The 14,682-nt window shown below is 38.4% G+C and overlaps 1 protein-coding gene across 1 annotated transcript in view; it reads left to right on the top strand.

The window, feature by feature from the left end:
* The first annotated feature begins 1,417 nt into the window (after window positions 1–1,417).
* The window catches only part of rab27b (RAB27B, member RAS oncogene family), a 58,986-nt gene continuing 45,721 nt past the window's right edge, over window positions 1,418–14,682 (top strand). The window contains exon 1 of the mRNA XM_062434814.1: window positions 1,418–1,671. The gene's annotated coding sequence lies outside the window, so the exon portion shown is untranslated. The remainder of the gene's footprint in view (window positions 1,672–14,682) is intronic.

Here is a 14,682-nt window from a genome sequence, read left to right on the forward strand (position 1 = left end):
AAGGATAGATTCCTTTACACTGGATTTCTCAGTGTTTTGAGTTTTAAATGTTTTATATTCTGTTTTTAAACAGAAGTTTAGATTTTCTATAAAAACTTTTGGTCATGAAAAATATCAGTAGCCTACAGTAATTGTGTTTCCACCTGTTGAACATTTAGGCCAAAGTGAATGAGGAAGTAAACTGAGGGCGTTAGGACCCCGAGCGCTCACAGTTTTTTCAGGTTTGAGAAATGTGTAGCCGTCATACACATAATGCTGCCTTCACATACTGCAGTAATTATCAGCTTTAAATGTTCCTACACTCACTGTCTCTAAATTAAAATATAAAGTTTCCAAAATAAAATGTATTGATGATATGTGAATATGTTTTCTTTGTTGTTTTTATTTTATTTTTTTAAATTGTAAGTTAACCCACACAGAGCAGAGTTTCAGATACTCTTCTCTTTAAAACATAAAACTTTATGTATTAAGAGACATTTATATTATTGCATGGGTAGTTAAATATTACAGTTGAATGTTAGGTCTAATTTTCTCTACCTGTAATAATCTATCATCTCTAATCTTGGAAATTTAGAGTAAAAAAATACTAGTTTTAGTTAGTTAGTTAGTATTAAGTTCATTTTAATCTAATGTTAATGATATAGTGTTTGAATTTCTAAAATATAATCTCAGCCACAAAAAAACAAATATAAAATGACTTTGTTTACAAATATACAAAAATGTACAACACACAGTAGGCCTATGCTATAATTTCAAATAAATACATAAAATACCAGCAAATCTACAGATACATAAATAAGTGGTAGACTACATAGTTCTTCACAAAAAGGCAAATATGAAACAAATGAGACACAAAGTGAATAAGTGAAGCATATTCTTCAACATGTCAAACTATTTAACTATAGTTGAAAAGCATGTTGATTAAGCTACAAAGGGAATAACCCTATAAGATAAGAAAAGTTGTCATTTAGTTTAGTAGAGGGACCAAATTTAGCAAAGAATGTTAGTGAAAACCCTTAATTTTTGCAAAGCTGACCAACCAATAAGATATTCCAACCAGTTCTGGAGGAACCCCCCAAGAAATAAATGAATAAATAATAAACTGCTGGACTTCACTGTGAAGTCAATTCTCAGGCTTCAAATTTCCACATGATGCATTTGTGTAACTTGAATATTGGACCTGGATTGCCTCCAAACGAGTTGTGATGTATATATATCTAAAACTGTGCATGGTAGTTTTTTTTTTAATGACTTAATGATAGTTATAAAAAAATGCCTAAAAATGAATAATAATAAGGAAGCACATGGAAAATTAAAAATCCGAGTTTCCAAGGAGTCCGTGAAGGCGTCGGGAGCGTCAAACCTCCACCCCTCGAGGAAGCCGAGCGACATCCATCAGACCTGCACGACTCTCTCTCAGACCTCAGAGGTACAGTCGAGTCCTCCGCAAGCTGCACCCCAGCAAACACTCCAGCCGGGCCGCCGCGCCGACCTCAGGGCAGGGCTGCTGATCTCTGCGCGGATTTTCCTCTCGATCCGGACTGTGGGAGAGATGCGACGTCTCGGAGGAGGAGGAGGAGACCAACTGGCCAGGCAGCAGCAGCAACAGCAACAGCAGCAACAGACACCTGAGAGCAACATCTGAGTTTGTTTCCATAACGTCACAGAAAGGTAAGTGCCTCAGAGAAAAAGAAGAAGAGATGTTTCGGGTGCATGTTTGCGGGCTCGGGTGGTGCTTGATCCTGAGGGGGGGTTTGTTGTTGTTGGTTGTTGTTGTTTATTGGTGCGTTTCCGTGTTAGTTAGTCGTTTCCAGCATCAGTGTAGTATAGAAGCCAGGCAGCAGGCTATGAGTCATAGTCCGGCGCAGGGCTGCTGGAGGATCTGCTGAGGGGAGAAGTGTCTGCAGCCTCCATAGACACAGTCCTTTATCAGCTGCTGCACATGCAAAGCGCTGCATGATCCTGTACTATAGGCAAATGACTGTGTGTGTGTGTGTTTGTGTGTGTTTATGTGTGTGTGTGTGGGGTGATCTTCATGCATATGGCTTTCTAGACTTTAAGCACATTGTGTTTGTAGTTGGGGTTTGAGATCCATAATAACTGATAAGAAATGAAAAATGATTCATGTACTTTTTGGTTTCGACAGTTTGGATGTGCAATGAAAGGAAATCTTAATTCTATACCTACAATAGTTTTTCTCCAACTTTGTAGCAGCATTTTGGGGAAGACCCTTTCATGTTTCAATGTGACAGTGAAATCATTTTCCCAGTTTAATGTGGAAAAACTTGACTTGACCCCCATCCAACAACTTTTGGATGGACTGGAACAAAGGTGCCAGCCAGTTCTTGTCCAACTAGTCCAACCAGCACCACTCTAATGCTCTTAATGCTGAATGAGAACAAATTCCTGCTAAAAGCTTGACATCAGAAGAGTGGATGCTGTTATAGCAGCAGATGAATGCCCCTGTGGTTGCAGGATGGTGTGTTCCCCCCAATCACACACATGTCATCTTAAGGTTTATACTTTATTTGTGTGTCCACATAATTTTGGTCACATGTTTCTTGATTGTTTTAATGCTCTGGATTAAATGTTAGAAATTCTAATGTGAATATAACAAACTGAAAGCATGACCAACAGATGTTCAATTCTCAACTTATAAGAGGAACTAATTTTGTGAAAAATTGCGGCCAATATTTCCTCAACTATGTTCCTCAGTGTAGAGTCTCCTGCTGGTTTATGTTACGATGCTCTCTTAGAAATCATCATCCTCATCAGTTTGGCATTGCGGATAGCTCTAGATCAGTGGTCTCCAACCCTGCTCCTGGAGAGCTACTGCCCTGCATGTTTTAGGTATCTCCTCACTCTAACACACCTGATTCTAATAATCAACTCGTTATCAAGCCCTTTGATGAGCCTCAGCTGCTTGATAACGAGTTAGAGTGGGGAGATACCTAAAACATGAAGGGCAGTAGCTCTCTAGGAGCAGGGTTGGAGACCACTGATCTAGATACTACGATACCCACGAGCCTATGCAGTTAGGTGCAAATTCAAAACACTTTGTTGTGCTTCAGGCTGTGGTTATTGAATTCATCCCTACATGATCTAGAATCCACAGGTGAAGTGTTGTAAACTGTGTAATCTTTAACTTCGGGTCGCTGTTATTGGAGCACAATTGGATGTTTCTTATTGAAATGCACCTTGGGAGATGTGGTCTTCTTCTAATGAAAGAAGCAGATATTTTCTCACACTGCTGTTCATCTCAGCATTGATGATATATGTGCTCTCACTGTCACTTTTAATTATCTAGAGTTGGTGGCAGTCAGAGTTGTGAGAAATGAGTTAATATGGTAGAATTCCTACCTGTCTGTCTGTACAAACATTTTCAGCTTGTGTTACAATCAAATACCAGCACTAGCTTGTTTTAAATGAATGGCAAAATGGTCAGCGAGGAGCCTTCCTGTTCCCCTGAATGTGTCGTGATATTTCAGACAAGCACTCAGGAGAAGCTCCTTCCTATAGGCAGACTCAAGGTATTTGTTGACTCATAAATCAGTTTGTAATCAACGATAGAAGGAGCTGAGGTAATTAGTGGAAGCTCCCTTTATTGGTTCGGTATTGCAGTCGGTGTCCCCTGAGCTCCCGGCAGCTTTATTGTTGCACGTCTCTGGTATCAACCCAAGTGGATTCCTCGCTGATGGGCTCATAATGGAAATTACAGATTATGTTTGGCTGGTTGGGGTAATTATCTCAGCTGGTGTTATTATACACCGAAGGCCTCTGCTTTCTTAAAATCGCTCTTAATTTGTTAAAGTTTCATAAAAAGATGAATTAATTGACAACATTTGCACGTTGTTGCTCAAATTTTACAATTCTTGACTGCTCTGGCTGATGTTGCATTCATGTGCTGCCAGGTTTACCGTAAATACGAACTTCTAACATAGAGAACTGTTTTATTCAGCCCCTCATTTGTGCTGCTCTTCGAGCTTTTTGTCTCATTAAAAGCAAAACAGCATGGACTCGTGACTCCGAAGCCTTTAACATGTTGGCCTCATGTATGAATAAACGCCCTGCTTTCTTTTATGTAAATGTCACAATGTCAATCTTACAAGCTCGGCTCTAGTAACATTTCCGCATCACTTCCTACACGGCTGAACGCTGTCAGATTAATGTAAAGGCTGCATCGGCACATAGTAAGACATGCAGGGAAACAGAGAGAGAGAGAAATGCACGTCTTGGTTGAACTACATCATCATTGTATTCTCAAAATTGGTTTAATAAAGTAGGAAAAAGCCAATTTTAAATCATATCAGATGAGTTTATGAACACTATTTCCCCCACACTATGGTGCAACAAGAGCAAAAATGGTTAAAAAAAAAAAACCCTCTTGCAACTGCAGTAATAATAAGACTAACACAACCTCTCTAGATTTTCATTATTTTAATTTCACCCATGGCAGCTGTTTAAAAAAAGTACAATATTACTTTTTTATATAGTATATACATGCAAAGGGGGAAATATAAAAATGGTACACTGATACACCACACAACAATCCATAATATAGAATGTGGATAATAGCCACACAAGGCCTTGAGAAGAAAAGCAACTTGATGACCTGTCAGTCAGGTTGGACTTTATAAACCAGAAGTGTAAATGCACACATCCAATAAACATTAAACAGCTGCTGGATCAATGAAACAATGTATAAAAGAGAGATGGAGGCCTACAAGCTGTAGCTTCCTCGGATGCAGTTTAATGAGACATCCCATATGTCTCATTAAACTGCATCTAAGGGAGCTACAGTGTGGACTTAAGTCCGTAAGTGATGAAATTGATGTCAGAACGTGTCGTTGGGTTCACCCAAAGAAAGAAGCTCGCGATGGTTATTGATTAAGAGTTCAACAGCAAAAACAAGTTTTAAAATTTTATCAGTGAAAAAGAAAATAGTCTTCTTCCCTGCTATTGTGAAATTTCTAACTCACCTCTCTCTCTCTCTCTTTCTTTTTTCTCTCTGATCCTTATCATGGGAGCGTTTCCATAAATGTCCCGTCATGTCTGATTAAAGCTGTCAAGTACGTTAAAGGACAGGTTCATACATTTTTCAAGTGTTAAACAATACTCAGGTTCCTCCTGTTCATACTGACCATTAGAAGATCCCTTCATTATTCATTTACAATGTAAGTGATGGAGGACAAAATCCACAGTCCTCCTTCTGTGCAAAAATGTGTTTAAAGGTACATCTGAAGCTAATGTGAAGCTTCAGCCGTCCGAATGAGTCAAATCAAGCGGATATCTTTAAGAGATATTTCTTTCTTCTTTTTGTCATGATTCTTGCACCGCAGCAACACTGAGACACTGTCTGTGGAAAGATAAAAAGGTAGAGGTGGGATTGTTGAAGTCTCATATTAGCTTCAGATAACCATTTTAATATATTTTTGTTTTCCCCTCCATCACTTCCATTGAAAGCTTATTAGAATTGGATCTTTAATGGTCAGTATTCAGGGATGATTACAGCAAGCAAAACCTCTGTCAGTGTTCATATGGATACCTGACTGTTATTATAAAAGACAGACCTATCCTTTAATGTTAAGTAATGTACATTGAAGAAGTTGTCACTTTAATGGATAGATGAATCCATTGTATTTCATGCCTGTGAAGCTGTGAGCAGTTCAACCAATGAGGGATTTTTCATCCTCAGATTGTTTCATTTAAACAGCTAGTCTTTTACAATAGAAACGCATACAGGAATTATTTTGTTGAGATTACAGCTATTGCTAAATATACAAATTACATCCAATTTAACAGCAATTACAAACAAGTGCTTCCATATTAACAATGCATACAGCTCTGATTTTGCTTCAGCCAGCCTTTAACGCTTTTATTAAAAACATAAATATCTTGAGTTGTTTTTATTTTAGTTGGAAGTGTGCTCCTGATGCACATTATCTTTCTTATCTATGATATGCTCCCTTACATTGTATGGGTCTGTTTGTTATATGGATTTATCTTGGTTATATGAGGCTTGATGGTAATCAAAGGGGCTTGGATCCACACTGTAACACATGTAATATATGTGTCAAGATCATTGATCATATTTCTGAACGTGTTACCCTTCCCATTTATTTTGTGAACTCCAGATTGGTGATACAGATTTCTCTATCTTCCCACAGAGGACTTGAGCAGTAACCACGGTCACACTGTTTCTACATGTTCATGCCTGTAGACCTTTCATGCCGTTATCATTTAGTTTCCATGAGGTTTGTAAAGCAGTTTCCATGGCAATACTTGAAAATCCAGTCATACTATGTCTTTCGGTAGTTGAGGTTTATTTAAAGAGAATTACAGCTCAGAGAATTCAGGTTAGGTGTTCTGCTGTGATGCTCCTCTGTGACCTTTTTGGACTCTGGGACATCCTCCCTATCACCAGCGTGCCCTTTCCTTCTCGCACCCTGTCTTTCTCTGTCTCTGTCTCTGTCTCACTCTCTCTCCTCCTCCTGCTGCTCACCAACAGAGTATTGACCAGAAACAGCAGGACTCAGCCTTCCTAAGATGATTAATGAATAGATAAGATTTCCACCTGATAGCGAGGATCTACACTCCTCTACAAATCAAGCTCGGTGTGTGTGCTTTTCCTGTGAGGATTGTATGCTGGCAGGATGAATTTTTAGTGAGAGAAAGGCTTCTTAGCAGAAATAATCAGGTCGGTTGAGTTGAAGCTGTACAGCCGGTTGGAGCCAAAGAACTTTTCCCCCACTGAGCTAATGAGCTAATTTGTGAATTGGAGCTGGAATGAATTAATGCAGGTCGATATAAAGTAGTTGGAGCGAGTATTTATCACACCAGACTTTGTTGGTCGTGTTTCCCTGACTGTCCCCTGCTTTTTACATCCCGTAATACAGATCCTGTAGTTAGAATTTCAAACAATCATTCTGCTCTAGCACAAGAAACACCAGACATGTCATGTAAAGCATAAGCTATGCTAAGTGAAGGGCTACACAGATTTAGACCAAGTCATTTATGATTCATTGCATGCTCTGGAAAGATGTATAGTTCAGGATGTTTATGAAATGTCTTTAAAGTAAGCTGAGCTGGATCCTGAGTGCTTAGTACACAGATATAGATTATTATATCTGGCAATTTTGATAATTGATTCATCATTGGAGTCATTTTTTAAAGTTAAATAATCCCCTAAAGTTGTTCCAAAGTTAATACCATCACTGCAGTGCTCTTCTGTCTGAATGAGCTGCTTTTACTTCAAACCTGTAGTTTGCCACAAGCGGAAACTACAACAGCTTGAGGTTGAAGCCAATGCAGAAGGAGCTAAAAGTGCTTCCGACAGCAGCTAGTTATTGCTCTATAGAATCTCTTCCTCCAGTTGACCCCGTTCCAAAAGCATTCTCTCTAAAAAAATACTAAGCCAGTCATTTTTTTTTCTACCAGTCATTATGGTCTCAATCTCTTTATTCAGGCCCTCTAATATTTGTGCTGGTGGCCATTTTTTTATCTGTTAATAAGATATGAAGACTTATAAGAGGCTTTGACAGTTAGCTAACCTGCTTTGCCCCCAGCTCTGAGACTTGCACTGAGTGTACTTTATTTCAATATTTCAGTACGTTTAATGTTACTTATGGTACCTGCCCTGTTAGCACAATTTAGCTAAGGCAGCTAATGCCAGCCGTTAATGTCCAGCACTCACTGCTCCCAGTAAGCTAACGTTAGCTTGTGTTTGAGGTAGCAGGGCGCGTTTCCAGAACGTGGAACGCAACAGATGCTACTGACAAATCTTCTCTGTTGTTGATAAATATATTTTTGATCAACTGATTTATTAACAGTGAGAACAAATCATTGACTTTGATAATCAACAATTGAAATAATCTTTAGTTGCAGCTCCATACAGTAATAGAACAGTTGGATGAGCATATTAATGACTGTAGTGATGGCTTCTCATGAAAAAACAAGATTGTAAGTAATCACATGCTACTTTTTTAGAAACATTAGATTAGCATCATTATATCTTGTTCAACACACTCTTACTTATATTATCATGTCTGACAATTATCAATACATCGGACTGTGTGTACCATTAATACGGTTAGTGTAAAACTGCATTTTACTGTCAACAAAATAATGAATTTTGACGCTGTGAACCTGTCACCACCACATGATTAATAGGTTAATTGTAAACAAAACGTGTAGATCAGCTGATAATTAAAATGAATTGTTAATAATTGCAGTCATATTTACAACTGGCACAATAATGTGTATTGCTTTAAGCTCTCTGTAGTGTTTGTGGTTGTCTTTCGGTTCGGGGATGGAGTTGCAGTGACACATTCGGGCTAATGATTTGATCTGTCTCGCTCAGTGTCTTGCTCAGTTCACCCAGTCAGTCTGTATAATTTACAGACGGATAAACAGCAGAAAGGGTGAGACAGAGGGAGGATTTTCAAGACTCGAGATGACAAAGACAAACACAGTATTACTGATTCAAATCTTAACACATAGTCAGGAGTCAAACACATAGGATCCAACTGTTGAGCAAATGTTATGCAGTTTCAAAATGCCACCAGGTATATTAGGTAGGTATAAGTATAAGGTGTAAGTGTATGGTAGGTAAATTAGACATATATGCAGTGAGCTTAAATAACTAAGTGACCTCTTGTGGTTATGTGAATAATAACTGTTGTCTTGAGTGATAGCTTGTCAATTCTACAATGTAGTAATTAAGTCATGCTTAATAATAAATTAATTGTACAAAGTCATTTGAACAAATTACAAGTCAGTTCTCATTCTTTGGAACTTGATTTATTTGAAAAACATGACATCTAGATATTGGACTTTTGAGCTTGATACGGATATTTTATAGTTAATAGTTAATAAGAATAAAATATGCATATGAGCACCCTCTCATGGACAAACTGTGTAGTCCAGACAGTATTTCTTAATTCGCTCAAACATATCTTTGATATATTTCTACACAGGGACCTTGTTGGGACCAGTAGTCTTCATGGGAACCCAAACTCAGTCCTAATGAGGTAAAACGTCATTTCTGAGGTCCTAGGTAAGGGTTAAGGTGAGGGTTTGGATTTGGCTGTCCACAATGAATGGAAGTCAATGCATTGTCCTAGGATAGCTGTGCAAACTTGTGTGTGCATGTGTGACAAGGCACAAAATTAGTATCGGCCACCAGCCAAAAGCTGGTAAAATATGCAAGTGCCTGGTAGGTAAATAAAGCTATTATTATTGACTGAAACATATACAGATACCAATATATCAGCAATGAGCTTATACTGGCTCTGCTTGATTTATCTGTCTAGCTGTAGACTCACAGGTCAGTCTCTAAATGCTGTTAGCTGCCGTTCTCACCGCTGTTCAAGCAACTACTTGGCATTTAGAAATCCCCAGATTTCAGTTGTCAGTCAGTATCTTGTCAAGCTGTATTCCAGTGTATTCTTACTACACACAGTAAAGTCTCTACAGAGCGAGACAGACGCTGTGAACGAGAAATGAACAGATGAGAGCAGGAAATCTGGGGATGACTGTAGGAGATGCCATTTGAAAAGAAAGACGGATCAATAAGAACCAGGGTTCTTCCGGACAGTAAATCAACTCAACAGTACATTCTCTCCTCTAAAGCCTGCCACTTTTATCCCCACTCATAAATACCAAGATTACAACTTCTCATGATAGGGAACTCCTCGCTGTGTTTTAATGGCGGAGGCTATAGACCGTGTTGATTTATATACAGCAGAGGCACACAGTTCTCAGAGGGATCTGTAAGATGGATAGAACCTTTTTATCTAGTCTTTTTGCTTTGGTGTCCGACTTAGAATCATGCAACAGGAAGAACATAAATGTCCAAAACTGTTACTCTTCAGGAAATGAAAAGAATCCAACATATCCAATGGAGAAACAAGGTTTAGTTGCTTTTCAATACTTCTTATTGGTTAAATGATTTAAAGCCCATAGACAGAGATAAAGAGTGACCAATAGCCCTAAATTAGCTGAACATATTGATGAACTGATTAATGGTTACCTGATGTCTTTATACTCCTCTGTTGATTAAAAAAAAGCATTCACAATAAAGTGCTCAACAGCTCTGTGGCTGTCATCATTCATTCATCATCCTCCCCCTGCTGTCTTCTTCTGCTGCTGATGTAAAAAGTCTCACTACATACTGCTGGTAGAGAGGAGTGGGTGTTTGATCTGTAAATAAATTGCTAATTAGACTCAATCGTTACATACAATTAGTGTTCATTTTTAGCTCCTTCAGCAAAATAAAAGCTCTGTGTGGTTATCAATGAGAAGCGACTGGAAGTTAATGTTCTGCTTGTTCAACAGGTGTTAGACAAATAGCTCTTACTGTCTATCTCACTTTGTTGCACACTCGTATCAAAGTCAGTTACATTTAATCTGTTATGGCCTCTCTGCTCTGAAGCTGCTGTCTTCTGCCTGCTGCTGGTGTGTGTGTGTGTGTACATTTTTATTGCCTCTTTGGGACCTTTTATAAACATGGATCTTGTTGGGACCAGTTGTCATTATGGGGACCAAACCCCAGTCCTAATGAACCAACTTAGTTCCTGGTTACGGTTAGGGTTCGGGTTTGTGTTAGGCTGTCTACAATGAATGGAAGTCAATGCCATGTCCTAACAAGGATAGCTGTGCAAACCTGTGTGTGTGTGTGTGTGCGCATGCCCAGGGCACAAAATTAGCACCACCCACCTGCCAAATGATGGTAAAATATGCAAGTGGCTGGTAGATTAGCTTCATTTATCAGCCAAAAAATGACTATCTAATGAGTGGTTGGAAAAATTTGAACGTTCACTAACCATTTGGCTTGTGGTCAAAAAAGTGAATTTTGCATCCTATTCGTGTGTGCATGTGTGCGTGCCTGTGTGTGTGTGGAGGAGTGCAAAGAAGAGGAAAATGTAGTGAGGCAAGACTGTCCACAGTAGCATAAATTACACTAAAACCATGTCCTCTGCTCTGCTGCTTTCAGTCACTTTCAGTACCAACAGAAGACTTGATATTTATATAATTCAGGGTGGCGTCTCCAGTCTGAAGGCTCCCATTATCAGACATAATTATCAGCCAAAATGACATTATACAATAAAATACTAAATACATTCGTGACAACACAACAATGATAAAGGGGGCTTCGGATGTATTGTTCGTCCCTATTTGTGATCTTGTTAAGCCAGAAGATATCCACGAGATACCACACATGGCCTTCTCATGTGTCCATTGTGGAACGCCTTAATTCTTTTCACGCCAGTTTTGATCTCCTACCAGCTTGTATGTTGTTGTAGTGAGTGGTGAGGATGGCGAGGAAGTCCAAATCTTCAAGCAGTCTGAACAGCATCCAGTGAAGTCTCACTGAATGTGTTTATCTCATGATAATGAGATATGATCCCGTCCATAGTGAGGAGGAAGAGTACTGACAAAAATCTGCTCTCACTTCTTACTGAAGGAGAAACCTGCTGCATTCAAAGTCTTCATAGTGTTTGGATTATACAAACTTTGGTCTTGTTGGTGAATGGCGGACATACAGTATCTGTGATAAGCTAATATGATGGTAATATCAACCCAAATGTAATGGTTCATGGTCTAACATAAGGGGAAAAAAGACTTAAGCATTATCTAGTAAATGTCAGACAAAGAGCAGAAAAAGCATGTTGCATAATAATCTTTGTAACTGATAACTTCATAGAAGAAGAAAACATCAGATCAACAAAGGAGCCACAGAGAGGAGAACAGTTCCAGATAAACTAACCATGAATCAATAAACTGGAGAGTAATGAAGTCTATATGTCACTGCCATGAATTTACCATGGGACTAAAACACAGTCTCTCCTCTCTCATCTTTTTCTTGTTCTTGATCTCCGTGCTTTGTTTTATCTTTCATGTGGAAGACATTTTATTTTCTGCTGTCACAGGATACAGGATTCTCTCCTTTTTCTTCATTTATGGTATGTTCACTGTTTTCATTTCTACCTGTGCCCCTCCACCTTTCACACAAGGGCTTTTTCCTTCCTGTGATTAGCCTGTTTTTCCTTGTTGTTGTTGTTTTTCAGTGTCTCTGCATCAAACAGGCTTTGAGGCAGAGCTGAGAGCACCTGCATGCGGGCAGAGCCTCTGTATAGCATTAGTAATGTCCTCCGGGGGAAACCTTGACATTTTGATTTTTCTGCTCAATTTAAAAAAAAAAAAAAATCTCATCACCGCCCTCTTTAATTTGACAGGCAGGAGTTTGGCATGACAGGAAGGATCCTCTATTAAACCACTTCCTTGACATTTTGTGATTTGGTACCATCCTTGTTTTTTTTGTTTTTTTTCTCCTTTTCCTCCTTTTCCTTGCCACACTGTGGGAGGAAAAGGTTTCCATTTCAGCACTTCAGAGGGACATTGCTGTAGAGTTTGATTTATGTTCCTTTACCTCACATCCAAATGAGCCTGATGAAAGAAAATTAGCACAGAATGTACAATATCACTTCATCCAAGAATTGACTTTTCCAACTGAAGCCAACTTTTCTTTCTCCAACAACTCAAGTCAACAACTCAAACTTACCAAACTTACTTTTTTGGAATAAATGAGTGCTCACTTTTCTTATGGATTTATCTACAGCCTGTATTTTGAAACCATATGAAAACTGAGAAATCACAATTCCCCAGAGCACAAAGTTATATCAGTAAATATCTTTTCTTTGTTTGACCAACTGTCCAAAATCCAAAAATATGAATGAACTAAAATGCAAAAGTAATCAGTTTTCATATATTACAACCAAGCACAATTATATGTTTGGCCTGAACGATTAATCAACTATTTAAAAAAAAATCGATTAATAGACTAATCAATATTGTCAAGGCAATATGTTTTTATTTCTCTGATGTACATCTTAATTTACACATAAGAGATTCAGCACAGGGTTGGAAGATAAATTCCCCAAAACAAGGCTTGAAGTATACTTCTCTAAAACAAGGCACAAACACTGCCAGGTGCTGGACGTTCAGTTCTCTAAAGTGGCTCTTCAGAGCAAAGCACTTACACTGAAAGTACACCTCTCTAAAGTAAGGCACCAACAGGAGGTTTCTTAAGAGCAAGGAGCTAAAATTGTCATAGTTTAAAGTAAAGTTCCTCAACAGGTAAAACTGCCAACACTCCAAGTTTAGTCTCTCAGAGGGACCCACAGTAGAAGTTTTGGAGGTTCAGTTCCCAGGAGTAAAGCACTAACGTGGCCAGAGCCGGAAGTAAGTTTCCTTACATCCATACACCAACAGGGTGGGTTGAATTTCAGTTATCTAGGAGTTAACACTAACAGGGTTCACTTCTATAAAACGATGTAGTAACATTGTCAGGGTTTAAAGATAAATTCCCTAGAGCAAGTGTGAGGTCCAATTCTCTACCAAGTAAGAACCATAAACCCTCCTTATGAGCATTGTGTGACCACTGTGAGAGCAAAAATATTATTTTGATTATAAACTAGTAGATTGATTAATCATTTAGTGTCAAATAAAAGTTTCAAACATTTAATTTGAGGATTTGCTTTAGATTTTTGCTTTTCTTTCAGTCTCATACAGCTGTTCTCTATACGTTTTAGACACTACTTTGACATTTTGACTGGCATCTTATTACTCCTCTTATAGATCACTGTGGTGTCCAAAATGATATGTAGTGTGCACTGAAACTGAGTCTGATACATGCTGATTATGTATATGTGAATGTTTTAAAGGAAGTGTTTATTAGTGTGGTAATCCGACTGTGTCTATGCTCTAAAAGGAAGCAACAAAAACTAATTGCAGCTTATTAATAATGAATGCAACCAGTGACACTGGGTGTATTTTGCCGCAGTGGAAAGTGCTCAGTTTGTGTGTGAATGTGTGTGTGTGTGTGTGTGTTTTTGGAGGGGGGGGTGTTTTTGTCTCTCGTGTTGGATCACATCTCCTCCTCTTTGGGGTGTGTGATCCAGGATGTGTGTATGAGACTATGTTTGTGTATGAGTTTGTTTGTGTGTGTGTCACTAAAATGAGTAATGAAGTTGCAAGGGGCATTGTTCCGTTAGAGGACACTGTGTTGCTCCTGTATCTGTGTTTACTGCAAGTTTGCATTCCAGCAAGCTGATGGTCCAAAACGTTTCAGCAGGACATCATGTGATATTCATAAAAGTTATGTGGTGGGTGTGTTTTTGAAGATTGCAGTATACATGGTGGGATGCATACAAAGTAGATAGATTTTTGGGGTGGGTACGGACACCAAAAGGGATAATTAAAAATCAGATAATGATGAACTTTAAATAGACATAGAATACAGTTCATTGATTTGAACAGTTGTTTTAGTTGTGATTTTGCACCATATCTGTGATATGGTGCAAAATAAATATTGATGAAAATGTCTTTATTATTGTCTTGATAATGATCTCAAGCACTGACGAGTCCTATTGTCAAAGATGTCTGTAAAACTTAATTAAACAACAGCAGAAATGACATTTTTATAAATTCTTCTTCTTGAGTTTTTGGTATAAACTGCATTACAAAATAATTGCACTTGTAAATTATACATTAGATGTAAGAACAACAATACAACAGAGCATGAAACAAGAACGTAACAGAACACACCACCACCACCACGACCAACAAACACACATACACCTGTGAACTGTAAAACAACAACACAAAACACAATGCAGAACA

This window comes from Scomber scombrus, chromosome 15 (genome assembly GCF_963691925.1).
Source record: "Scomber scombrus chromosome 15, fScoSco1.1, whole genome shotgun sequence".
Lineage (NCBI taxonomy): Eukaryota > Metazoa > Chordata > Actinopteri > Scombriformes > Scombridae > Scomber > Scomber scombrus.